Source organism: Pseudophryne corroboree, unplaced genomic scaffold, assembly GCF_028390025.1.
Source record: "Pseudophryne corroboree isolate aPseCor3 unplaced genomic scaffold, aPseCor3.hap2 scaffold_74, whole genome shotgun sequence".
Classification (NCBI taxonomy): domain Eukaryota; kingdom Metazoa; phylum Chordata; class Amphibia; order Anura; family Myobatrachidae; genus Pseudophryne; species Pseudophryne corroboree.
Window position 1 is genome coordinate 1,027,083 of NW_026970320.1, and position 12,029 is coordinate 1,039,111.

Below are 12,029 nucleotides of genomic sequence, written 5' to 3' on the forward strand. Positions count from 1 at the left end.
TACTTACCTCAGTGTAACTGCTAACATTTGAACAGGTGGAATACAATTTTGCATTGTAGTGTTCTCATGTTGAATATGGGCTCTCAGCCGCATATGTAATTCGTCAAAAGATGACAAGGACATGCGGAAATAATTGAAGAATTTATTCTCATCTGCTCTTAGGTCTTCAAATAGTGAGTTGAATGTATTCAGTTCATCTCTTCTTAAGTTTATTGGGTGAACCTGATAAAGCTAAATATTTATCTTATTTAAAACCCTTTAAGAGGTCTAAGAACACTGTACGCTATTGACGTATGGAGTACCGTAAGGGTACGCACGTTGCGTAACAATCGCTTAGCCGTAGTCGAGACGCTCAAGCGTCACGTTCGCTTACGGCCAAGAGATCACAGGCAGGCACGCTATTGGCTGCCGACTAACGTAATGATTCGCTATAGCGATGCGAACGCTCGGGACCACGAGGAGATCACCAGCGGCGCAAACGCTCACAATGTTAAACCCTTATAACTATACCATAAAACAGTGTATTATGCAGTAAACCTTGGTGTAGAGATAGAGTGTGGATGCAACACAGTGTAACCTTATTAACTAAAAAGCGCTCTGAGAATACTTAACACTATAAGAAATACACAGATACCGTGCTTAGGGTCTAACGCCTTATATGAATGTTATACTTGAAAAAAGAATAATACAATACAAGTCATACACTACAATATAACATAGACTAACTAACCAGATAACTACACAGTAAAATACAATACAATACAATTACGTTTTAAGGGAAAATGAGAGAAAAAGGAGAAGAGAGAGAGAGAGAGATATGGCCCATAATAACGAGAAAGACAATATGATTGCGGAGAAAACTTACGCACAAAGGGAACGATCGCATGCGCCTCTGGACATCCAGCTCCCGATTATCAGCAATGAGAACCGTTGAAGAGTGAGAGCTGGATGTGGTCGGCTTGTCTATTTATGCCTCACACACAATACAATTCAATGGTCCCTACAATCTCATTGTTCATTGGACACAGGAATTCCTCTTCGCATTATAACAAAAGGTCATAGGTTGATTCATACAGGTGGGCTGTGACAATTTCCAACTGCTCAGGTGGGTGGGAAACTAGGTTTCCCGCCGCATGGATAAGTAAGTGCAAATAATAGTAAATGGACATAAACTTCTTATGTCCATAACTATTCGCACGAGCGATTAATCTGTTTCAAACCAACACCGGAATATTGCTAATTAAATACTCTTCCGATGGATACTAAACACCACTGTATTACTCCTGTCTGACCCTTCGTATCAAACAAAGAGGGATCTCTCTGTCCATGAACATGCTACATTAACCAAACTTTCAGATTCTATCAAAGGGACCATTATCTACAAAATACATTATATAGTTAAAATATGTTATGAACGAGTCGCCTGCTAGACGCACACGAACTCTACCGTAAATGCGCATACCGTGCGCCTGCGGGTGCCCGCAACAGCGAGTATGCGCACGCACGGGAGAGCGCACGCATGCGCAGCAGGGACACATATGAGGTGCAAATATGGCAGTGTGCATCGTGATATTTTTCTGACTTTGACAGTCCACCCTTTGGCAGTCAGCAATAACTGCCACTTCCTAAAACATTTCAAAAAGAGAAAAATATATGTCATGTGTAAATATTTCTATGGTTGGGTAGGGGAGGAGAGGAGGAGGTGAGAAAAGGGTATGACCTAGTGAGATAGCAGAAGCATGTGTGTATGAATCCGTGTTTTGGGGGGTCATGTATCATCGTGCCGTACGTGTTTTAAATCAAGCTACGAGGTATTGCGAAGTATACATTTGAATTCCTTCTTATCCCGTGGTACGGGTCTGTGGATGGGCTGTCAAACTTTACCGAGCTCTCTTCGGCTTTTGGTTGCAACAAAATGGGGAGCACATTTTAGTTGATGATACATGAATGGGGGGGATATGTGATTGCTGGTATCTGTGCCTGTATTCCCTATCGACTATGTGTGTCATTACCTGAAGGTTGTAGAGATGAAGATAAGACATAATTATGGTAAATGCAGTGGTATTCTATGTCAGGTTAATGAACATTTGTCGGTTGAAGTCTTGTTCGGTGTCTGTTGAATGCAGTCTTCTTTGTGCTTTTGCCAAAAGGCGTGGGCAAAAAGCTTTGTCAATGTCCATAGACTTACAAAAAGTGTTGGGCTAGCGTAATTTTAAAATTTCTAGGGAAACTGGGGGTCTATGGCATAGTTCATCAAATCTCTGTGTATAAGGTTGTCAAAACTTCTTCTTTAATCCACCAGTTGTCTGTATACAGGATCATCAAATTCCTCGTCAAACGTAGGTCTTTTTACCTTGGAGAAACCGGAAAAACAGGTGAAAGAAACGGACCGTATAATCGCATTTTCATCACATCATTGTTTCTACAGTTGGGTCATAAATCAAATCCATTGGAATTACAATTTCCTCACTCCTTAGACTCATTACCCTGGTACTACGTTTGCACTTCATTAAAGCCTGACCGCATCTAAATATCAAACCAATCGTTATGACAACACCTAAGATACATAGGAGAAACTTCCCTACATCCATTATGACTCCTTGAGCCCATTCTCCTAAACCAGAGAACCAATTTTGCGGGTTCAACCATGACACCCAACTAGTCAGCTCATTACTCACAGCAGCAAGGGTGAGATTGTGTCTCCTGCGGAATTCCCATTTTAATTGGAGAATGTCGTCCATCTTTTGGTCTATGACCTCGACCGGGTCCTCGGTACTATTTGTAATATATGTGCAACATTTCACGCCGTACTGCGTTGCCAGTGTGACACAATATCCACCTGTTACTGCTGTGAGATAATTGAGAACCATTCTATGCTGAACTAGTTCTGTTTTATAAGCTTGAAGTTCTCTTCCAGTATACCTAAACGTGTCATCATACATTTCTGTGATATTATCTAACAAATTTGCAAGCGCAGAGATGTATCTATAGTTCAGCACTCCTCTAGCGGTGCGAGTGATATCTAACGCGATTAGAAACTGAATCCCGGTGGATTCATGGATCATGTCAGAGGCCGGATGCTCTGTTCTTTCTATCAGGTGCCGTTTAACTACGTGCTCATAATGAGTATGAGTATAAGGAGTTTGGGCACCACGGTGAATATCTTTCATTTTGGCATGTGATACAGTCATTACTTCAGGCAGTACTTTTCCAATATAACACAATCCTTCAGAGTTTGGGGCAAGCCACTTATACGCCTTCCTCCCGCATATGAAATATGCATCATCGGGGAGAACATATGGGACGGAGTAGGACATAACCATATTACACATCTTCCATGTGAAATCTCCTAACCCTAATTCTCCCATCTGTCTAGTACACGTACCAGTTTGTACGATATGTGCACAGTATCCTGGTGATACCTCTCCAACTCTCGTAATCCTATTTCCTAGGGTATACCTATATCGGAAAGACTTTTCTCTACTGGCTATGTGGCGTATAAGCTCTGTATCTGTAGGCATTCTATCTGCCCTATATGAAAGGGTCATGGTTTGGTTACTCCATGACACTTCCCAATTTCCCGGCTTTCGGGGATTGGTAATGTTAAAACATATTAGGGATCTATCCACATGATATTGGTGGAGCTTCAAACTAGGAGGACTGGAGATATTAAACCTCCTATCCACCGGTCTCCCACCCTTTAGCTCAAGTACCTCCCCTACCGTTAAAGGAAATGGTACTAGTCCTGATTTGCTATGACCTTGAGGTACTTGAGAGCATACCCAACAATCTGTTTGATTTAACACACTACCCACTAAGGAGTGATAGTCACTCAAGGGATGCCGGTCCATGTGGATATTAAAACTGGATTGGCATTTCTTGATGCACCCATCCTCAACTACATTGTCACAGAGCCTACAGATACAGTTTTCTTCAGCTAACAATCCTTCACAATTTCTTCTATTGTCAATGCTATCGGATCGTTTTCTGATACTCGCCTTTACTTGTTGGTTAAGTTGTTCTTGGAAAACTACGCCTCCATCTCTGTCATCAGAACCCATTCCAGAACCTCTCTCGACCTCCATGGTACTCTCGCCGGAACAGACTGCTCTGGTCAACATCATGGTCAACAGGAAAATCCGGATCACAGTCTCTTGAGGCAAGTCCATCTTAGGAGGAAACGAAGAAGAATGAGAAGGGGGAAAAATAATTTGAGGGAGAGGGGATGGGAAGTGGAGAAAAACAATAAAAGGGAACAGGGAATCGACAACTGCTTTTGATCTTGTGATTCTCGATGCTCAGGTGCCGCCTCAGTCCTCCTGGAACAGACACTCCAGTGATACAACTTCCTCTACCGTCTGTTCCTTATCACGGGACCTCTCTGGATCAGCAACCTTCTTACAATGGGACAAATGAACCCAAGTCTCTCTCTCGGCAACTTTCAATGCTGTAGTGCTAGTCAATAAGACCTGGTATGGTCCTTCCCATCTGTCAATAAGGCAACCTGAGCGTAGAAAATTTCGTATCATTACATAATCCCCAGGTTCAATGTCATGACAATTACTATCTGGCAAATCAGGAATCACTAACTTCAAATTATCATTTTGATTCCTTAGCTGTTTACTCATGTTAACCAGGTACTTTACAGTCACTTCATTGTTACACTTCAAATCATCCTGAGGGTTAATCATAACATGCGGTTGTCGACCAAACAAGATTTCAAAGGGAGACAGATTAAGAGGGGACCTGGGAGTGGTTCTGATGCTGTACAGTACAATGGGTAAAGCTTCTGGCCATGTCAATCCTGTCTCTGCCATAACTTTGCTCAGTTTATTTTTAATAGTGCTGTTCACTCTTTCCACCTTCGCACTCGCCTGTGGACGGTATGGAGTGTGCAGCTTGCTATCAATTCCCATCAACTTACACATTCCTTGAAAGACATCACCTGTAAAATGGGTACCCCTATCACTTTCGATTATTCTAGGGATACCATATCTACATACAAATTCCTGCACAATTTTCTTAGCAGTAAACATAGCGGTATTTGTGGCCGCAGGAAATGCTTCGACCCAATTTGAGAATACATCTATACAAACAAGTACATATTTCGAATTTCGACAAGGGGGTAATTGAATAAAGTCAATCTGTATTACCTGAAAAGGACCGCCTGTAGGTGGGATATGAGATGGTTCTGTTGGTATTGCCTTTCCGATATTCTTTCTCAGACAGGTAAGGCATGACATTGCTCTCTTACTTGCATGAGATGAAAATCCTGGGGCGCACCAATATGCTCTTACCAACTTGCACATTCCTTCCTTGCCCAGATGAGTCAGCCCGTGAGCTGCCTCAGCTAAACATGGAAGATATGCTCTGGGGGCCACCGGTTTACCTTGTCCATCTGTCCAGAGTCCTGAGGACTCCTGGCCATATCCCTTTGCCTTCCAGACTGCCTTTTCCTGTGTGGAACACAAATTTTGCATCTCACACAACTTCTGTGTGTTGATGGTATTAAATACCATCAGTTGTGTGGTGTCTGTCTGTCTGGGGGTACCAGCTGCTAATTTAGCAGCTTCGTCTGCTCGGCTGTTACCAAGTGATACTGGGTCTTGGCTATATGTGTGTGCTTTACACTTGATAACAGCCACTCTGTCGGGTTCCTGTATCGCTGTTAGAAGCCTTTTGATGTGAGCTGCATGCGCTACCGGTGTACCAGCTGCCGTCATGAAGTTTCTGAGGCGCCATAGGGCTCCGAAATCATGGACTACCCCGAATGCGTATCTAGAGTCGGTGTAGATATTGGCTGATTTGCCCTTAGCCAATTCACATGCTCTGGTTAGGGCGACCAGTTCAGCAACCTGGGCTGAGTGAGGTGGGCCTAGCGGTTCCGCTTCTATGGTGCCTTGGTCATCTACGACTGCGTATCCAGTACACAAGTCTCCCGAGTCTGACTGTCTGTGACAACTACCGTCCGTGTAGAAAGTTAGATCTACATCTTCCAGTGGGTTGTCACTGATGTCAGGCCTTGCGGTAAAATTTTGGGTCAAATATTCCATACAATCATGTGTGTCCTCCTTTGTATTAAATTCTCCTTCCCCACCACTCTCATCCTCCACCCTTTGTGCCTGTCCAGGCACACCTGGGAGATATGTTGCAGGATTTAATGCACTGCATCTCCTTATGGTGATGTTTACGGGGGCCATTAGTGCCAATTCCCATCTTGTAAACCGCGCTGATGAGACGTGCCTGGTTTGGGCAGAATTTAGCAAGGCTGACACTGCATGTGGTGTATGAATTGTGAGGTTGTGACATAGCACTACATCTTCGCTTTTCGTTACTAGCAATGCTATCGCAGCAACGCTTCGCAAGCATGTGGGGAGGGATCGCGCTACCGTGTCTAGCTGAGCGCTGTAGTATGCTACTGGTCTGCTGGCATCACCGTGCTTTTGGGTTAGGACGCCTGCTGCGCAACCAGCGCTTTCTGTTCCGTACAGCTCAAAGGGTTTCCCATAGTCTGGCATACCTAATGCTGGTGCCTGCGTTAGGCACTGTTTAAGTCTCTCAAATGCCATCTCAGACTCGTCTGTATGCGAAATCCGATCAGGCTTGTTTGAGGAAACCATCTCCTGCAAAGGTAATGCTAGAATGGAAAATCCTGGGATCCAGTTACGGCAATACCCACACATTCCTAAAAACGTTCTGATCTGTTGCTGGGTTTGTGGCAGAGTCATGTCTCTAATTGCTTGAATTCTATCAGCGGTCAGGTGTCTCAGTCCTTGTGTTAGACAGTGTCCCAAATACTTTACCTTAGTTTGGCATAATTGCAACTTGTCTTTGGAAACCTTGTGTCCAGTGTCTGAAAGATGAAACAGGAGCTGTTTCGTATCCTTCAGGGATGCTTCCAATGAATCAGAACACAGTAGTAGATCATCCACGTACTGTATTAATACTGATCCACTCTCTGGTTGGAAAGACTGTAAACAATCATGCAAAGCCTGGGAAAATATACTTGGACTGTCTATGAAACCTTGTGGTAATCGGGTCCATGTGTATTGGACTCCTCTGTATGTAAATGCAAACAAATACTGGCTGTCAGGGTGCAGAGGTACCGAAAAGAAAGCGGAGCAGAGGTCAATAACAATGAAAAATTTCGCAGTGGGAGGGATTTGCATAAGGATGACAGCTGGATTTGGCACTACGGGGAACTGACTCTCAACTATTTTGTTAATCCCCCTTAGATCCTGCACTAGCCTGTAACCCCTCCCCCCACTCTTTTTAACAGGGAAGATGGGACTGTTGGCAGTGCTGGACGTTCTTACCAGGATGCCCTGTTGTAGCAAGCGCTCTATTACTGGGTAAACTCCTAACTCCACCTCTGGCTTCAGAGGGTACTGTGGGATTTTTGGAGCTATCCTACCATCTTTTACTTGCACAACTACTGGAGCTACGTTTGCCATCAATCCAGTGTCTTGTCCGTCTTTAGTCCACAGTGACTCTGGTATCTGGGATGTCATTTCTTCTACTTGGGATGGAGTCCTATTTGTCATAATGGTATGTGACATTAATTTTGATGGGGAGTCTAACATGTCTCGCACTTCCTGAGCGTGATTCTCAGGTATGTCCAAGAATACACCTTCAGGAGTACAATAAATGACGCACCCCATTTTACACAATAAGTCTCTTCCCAGGAGATTAGTCGGTGCCGATGCAGCCAGCAAAAAGGAATGCTTGGTATGTAAAGGCCCTACTGTGATCTCGGCTGGTTTGCTAACAGGGTAGTGCTGGACTACTCCCGTTACTCCCATGGCTGGAATTGTCTTACCAGTGGTTCTCATGCCCACTGTCGAATTTATCACTGATTTGGCCGCCCCCGTATCTACAAGGAAGTTTAATGTTTTACCAGCTACATTAATTGCAATTTCGGGTTCACTCCCAAGACTTGCAATCAATTTTACTGGCTGCAGATTACAGGTATGGCCACACCCCTATTGGGTATGGTGACCTCCCTGAATCCCGCTGGCAGCAACTACTTGTGAAGGGGTTAAATGGGAACTACCAGAGGCTTGCCAGTCTCTGTTCGGGGGGTATCTTTTTGTTTCCCCTGCATGTGGCTCATAACTCCGTTTCTGCGGACCCTGCTCCCAATGTCGTGTGTCGTGTCGTTGTCTAGGGGGTTGATATGAGTTTTGTGAATGTTTCACTCTACAGCAGGCATTCCCAACCACGCTCCTCAAGGCACACCAACAGTGCAGGTTTTAGTGATATCCAGGCTGCAGCACAGATGGTTAAATCAAAATAACTGAGCTACTAATTAAGTCACCTGTGCTGAGGCCTGGATATCACTAAAACATGCACTGTTAGTGTGCCTTGAGGACCGTGGTTGGGAATGCCTGCTCTACAGTCTCGTGCCATGTGTCCCTGTCTATGACAAGAAAAACAAGTTACCACATTTGACTTACCCACAGGGTTTGGTGATTTATACAAAGGCTGCCTTGTGGTCAGGGCCTGTATACTTACGGCCATTAACTTATCACCTTGTGATTCCCTGTGTCTGGTGATATTCCGATCGTGATCCACAGCTGCCTCTCTCAAAGTAGCCACCGACAGACCTCGCCAACATGGTTGCGTGGTCTGTACCCTTGTCTTTAATGTCTCTTTTAAACCATCCATCAGTACAGATACTGCTACTTCTCGATGGTTTATGTTTGTTTTAATGTCCTCTATACCTGTGTATTTTGCCATATCTAGTAATGCCCTGTGAAAATATTCTGCAGCAGTTTCTGACTCTTTCTGTTTAATGGAGAAAATCTTGTTCCATTTAACTACTGCTGAAAAATACTCCTTTAATTGTAAATTTATTCTTTTTACATTATCTTTGTTGTACACATCTGTAAGAGGTACATCCTGATCCAATCCACAGTCAGCTAAAAATTGAGCTGCGTCGACATTGGAGGGTAAACATGCCCTCAGCAATATCTGCCAGTCTTTGTTATTGGGCTCTAAAGTGTTCCCTAGGTCTCTGATGTATTTCTGGCAGGCAACTAAATCTTTCCTAGGGTCAGGGAATTCGGACACTATGGTTCTTAATTCCATTCGGGAAAATGGGCTGTACATGGCAATGTTCCTAACAGGAGTGATTCCTGTTGTGTCAGTTTTCCCATTTGGCACTGCTATTACCCTAACAGGATTAAGTCTACTAACATCATTCTGTGTAGATTCTACAGCCTGTGGTGAAATGGTTTCAGCATAGTGTATGGTGCCGTACTTACCCGTAGATACGACCTCACCTGTCCCTCCGCTAGGGGCCTTTGTTACTAATCTTAAGGGTTGGGCCGTGCCTACTGTTGTTTCTGATATGGTGGCTGCTAGAGAGAGCGCTGATATTGTTGCCGATTCGTCCTCTTGATCACACTCCTGGGGAAAGTTCAAAACAGGGTACAACTTGCACGGGTTAGTACTTGCATTGGTTAACTTATTAACATTTACGCAGTTGCTAAGTGTTTGTTTGTTACACCCTAATGCGTCATTCTCCGCAACCAATTTCTCTCCCGATATGTATGGTGGCGGCGGGGCCGTGGCTATCAATTTCTTGACAGGATTAGATCCCGCCGCCAGAGCCAATCCTCTCTGTATTTCACCCTCCTGTTGCCATAACTGCAAATAATCATAATGTTGGATTCGTCTCTTTGTTGATTTAATGAGACATATCCTCCTCCTTAAATTTTGTAACACTTCTGGGCTAAAGCTACCTACTCTTGGGAATTTCTCCCCGTCATGCACAGTCATTCTCTCCCATTCATCACATAAAACCTCTGTGTGTGAACCATATTTTTCACACATTACGTACCTTGCCGACCCGACTGGTCGGTTTACTGAATCAACCCGAACCGAGGTTGATCGCCCCCTTCCTGAACAATTGGCCCCCATAACTTGCAGGCGTTGCTTTCACCACCTCTGACCTTCAATCAGGGTCTTCAGCGAACCCTTACAATAACCAAAATGTTCACGATAGGCTGACGGTGGCGGTTTACCGAGTACCCCACTCACTCGCCCACGCCGACCAATACGACCTACACACTGCCCTAGTGCTGGCGTACTCGACCCAGGGCCCCTATGAACCTTCGTTTACTGGAACATGTGAGTGTGTTCCGCAGAGCATTGACCCTTTCCAGTAACTGTTGGTTGTTGGACAATTCCTGAGTGACCAGCGAACTTCCCTTCAGAAAATAAAAAATTACACAAATCACGTCAGAATGTACAAATAGTTTTATAACCGGTTGCGTACACAAATGGTACTGGTCAGATTAACTAATGCACACAATTACGTGCGGTACAATCGTTCAGCACATAAGCAACTAATCTTATGTACTGAGCGACCAGTGGAATCGAAAATTTCGGCTGCGAATTCCTTCAGCCAGAGCTTTATTGGCCTATATGGGTTTTGCACCAACCCCCTGGGTTGTGCCCTTTTCTCTTATTTATAGCGGACTTCTTTGTCTGCTGTACCTGGACCTCCTGGTCTGTTCTGGACCTCCTGGTCTGTGCTACAGTATGACCTCCTGGTCTGCTATACTCTACTGCTCAAATTTTATATTTAACAAGGGATGCCTCCCTCGCCACCATGTACGACACTTACATGCATGTACCTCTGCGAGAACTCGACTTCTTGTGGTTCAACCTTGAAAATTGTATAAACTTATATATACAAAAACACTCACTCACCACATATATACTTTTGTTTCTATTTCTATTTCTGCGCAGAAATTTTCTTTAAACCAGATGTGTTGTGAATTTGGAGAAGGATCTGTTAGTCTAAATTTCGGACACTAAAATAAACTTGCGCCATTTATCGCGTTCCCACCTTTTCGCCTGTTAAAATAACACTACCGTGTGATTTGAGTTACGTGAGCGTGCCCGGATGCTCCGTTTGCGTAATATACGCTGCGTGCGTCGGCCTTTGAGTTGCGTACGCGAGTCTCACCCTTTGTTAGAGACACGTGTACGCAAAGCAAATCTCCACCGTAACACAACTAACACGTTTATCAATGTAGATGATCCTCGATCGTCTACCACGCACCACACCAATCTCTCCTTGTACCTTTAGGTAGAGTTGCGTGTGTGCTTTTACACTTTATCCCTTAATATATTACTTTTACACTTTAACTATGAAATAGCGACAAATCTCTCTTAGCACGTTTTATCAATTATAAAATGGCAAACAGGAGAGTGATATGAAAATACACGAATGAAAAAGAAATGCAGATATGTGCGTGCGTACGCAAGACAGAAATAAACAGTTTTAAAAGACACTAGCTTTTGTTCTTACCTCCGGTTCCGGATTCCTTCAGCACCCTTTACTAAGCGAAGCAGACGCTTAGCCAGACAGCACTACGGGGAATATGATCTCCCGCCCTTTGCTGATGGATAATGTCTGCTGAAATTACCTAGCAGAGATATGTGAAGGACGGACGAGCCGCCAATTGATAAAGCTAAATATTTATCTTATTTAAAACCCTTTAAGAGGTCTAAGAACACTGTACGCTATTGACGTATGGAGTACCGTAAGGGTACGCACGTTGCGTAACAATCGCTTAGCCGTAGTCGAGACGCTCAAGCGTCACGTTCGCTTACGGCCAAGAGATCACAGGCAGGCACGCTATTGGCTGCCGACTAACGTAATGATTCGCTATAGCGATGCGAACGCTCAGGACCACGAGGAGATCACCAGCGGCGCAAACGCTCACAATGTTAAACCCTTATAACTATACCATAAAACAGTGTATTATGCAGTAAACCTTGGTGTAGAGATAGAGTGTGGATGCAACACAGTGTAACCTTATTAACTAAAAAGCGCTCTGAGAATACTTAACACTATAAGAAATACACAGATACCGTGCTTAGGGTCTAACGCCTTATATGAATGTTATACTTGAAAAAAGAATAATACAATACAAGTCATACACTACAATATAACATAGACTAACTAACCAGATAACTACACAGTAAAATACAATACAATACAATTACGTTTT